Below are 2,203 nucleotides of genomic sequence, written 5' to 3' on the forward strand. Positions count from 1 at the left end.
TCACTACATTTTTCAGGTATATTTCCCATTAAAGCAGATATATAACTACCTAAAGGAATAGTTTCTAATTCATTAATTTTATCTTTATGTATGCACAATTCTTTTAGAAACTTTGCGTATTTAGGTACTTGTTGAATAACATCAAAAAGGGGAACATTTACCTCAACCTTTTTAAAGATTTCTACCATTTTGGGATCAAGTTCCATCTGCTTTCTAGATTTCTTAGCAAGGTGTGATGGGATAGGAGTGACGTCTCTTACAACTTCAGCTTACTGGGGTTCTGCGTTCCTTGGTTGGGCTGCTTTTGTGGAACCAACTATTGGCTTTGCTGTGGTGGAGAAGGCTGAGCTTGCTGAGCTTGTTGTTGACTCAACTGCATCTGCTTCAGTAAGTTGGTCATTTCACATATGCTCTAAGTTAGAGCAGTAGTCTCTTTGCTAGTGGATTCAGCTAAGTCGCTAATCAATTACCATGCTTCATCAGTGGTCTTGTACTTTTTGATAAACCCATTGCTAGCACCTTCCAATGTGGTCTTATCTTGAGGCTTCATGCTCTATGTGAAGTAGCCGAGCAACACTAACTTTTCAATCATGTGGTGGGGACATGCTTCCAAAAGATTGTTGAAGCGCTCCCAATATTTGTGGAGAGTCTCGGATTCGCCTTGAACAATCATGGAAATTTCCTTCCTCAATCTATCAGTAACTTTAGCTGGGAAGAATTTTTCTAAAAAATCCCTTCTAAGCGTGTCCCAGTCAGCAACAGTCGCTCTAGGTTGGGCGTAGTACCACTCTCTTGCCTTTCCCTCGAGAGAGAACGGGAAAGCTTTTAACAGAATAGAGGTTTCATCTGCACCATCGCGCCTGACAGTAGAACAGGCTGCTTGGAAATCCCTAAGGTGCTTGATGGGCTCTTGAGCAGGTAAGCCATGAAACTTAGGCATCCAATTGAGTAGTGCAGTCTTAAGTTCAAAATCTGTAGCCACCGCTGAGTGATGCGCTTGATACGATTGCAGTGTAAAATCAGGGGCTCCAGCCTCCTAGATAGTGACCCTCCTAAGTGTTGCCATGTCACCTGCACCTAAATCAACCGAATCAGTAGAAAGGGAGCTTGTTTCTTCCTTAAGTGACGTTTCAGATTCGTCCTCCAAGAGGACTAACCGATGCCGAGCTTGCCTTATATGTGAAATAGTTCTTTCAATCTCAGGATCAAATACTGGCAAGCTTTGATCAGGTAGTGAACGCGTCATTCAATGAAAGAAACATGCAGCTAATAGTAGCAAAAATAAAAAGAAAAATGCAAATAAATAAATTCCAATCAATAAATTAGCACACTATTGCAACTCCCCGGCAACGACACCAAAAATTGACTTGGCGGAAATTAGCAGCTTAAGAATTATTAAGAAAAATGGAGTTGCAAGTACAACATTTAACCAGCAAAAATCCACTTGTCAATTTAGAAAAAGAGTTGTCACAAATTTTGTAAATAAATTACTGGGAGTATGAGTCCTAGGTCGTCTCCCAACGAGTTGCAGGAAGATGTGCTATTTTACTAATCAGAGGTTTTTCAAAATGGTTTTTAGTTTGATGAATAGAAAATTAAATTAGAGAATTTATGTAATTTAAATAAAAATCCTGAACGGGAGAGGATTAATCGGAAGAATTTATGCCAGCGACTTCTGTAATTCTGCAGATTGCGCACGTCACATGACCGCGTCATCCACGCGTTCGCGTCACTCGGCGTTTTCGTGCCACGCGTGCGCGTCGTCCACACATTTGCGTCACTCGTGCAGCTTCCAATCCACGCGGTCATGTCAGGCACGCGAGCGCGTCACTGCGATTTCCTCCATTTCGCATGGTCGCGTGAGCCATGCGCCCGCGTCACTTCTCTATGGTCGTCTCCTCAATTTCTTGTGTTCCTTCCATCTTTGCAAGCTTCCTCTCCATTATCTAAGCCATTCTTGCCCTATGAAGCCTGAAACACTTAGCACGCAGATCACGGCATCAAATGGTATAACAGAGACTTAAAAATATACAATTAAAAGATCTTTAGAAAGCAAGTTTTCAATCATAGAACATTTTAAGGAAGGAATTGTAAATACATGCAAATCATATGAATAAGTGGGTGAAGACTTGATAAAACCACACAATTAAACACAATATAAATCATAAAATAATGGTTTATCAACGAAGCTTCGCCAAAAATG

The sequence above is a fragment of the Arachis hypogaea genome, chromosome 3, assembly GCF_003086295.3.
Source record: "Arachis hypogaea cultivar Tifrunner chromosome 3, arahy.Tifrunner.gnm2.J5K5, whole genome shotgun sequence".
Lineage (NCBI taxonomy): Eukaryota > Viridiplantae > Streptophyta > Magnoliopsida > Fabales > Fabaceae > Arachis > Arachis hypogaea.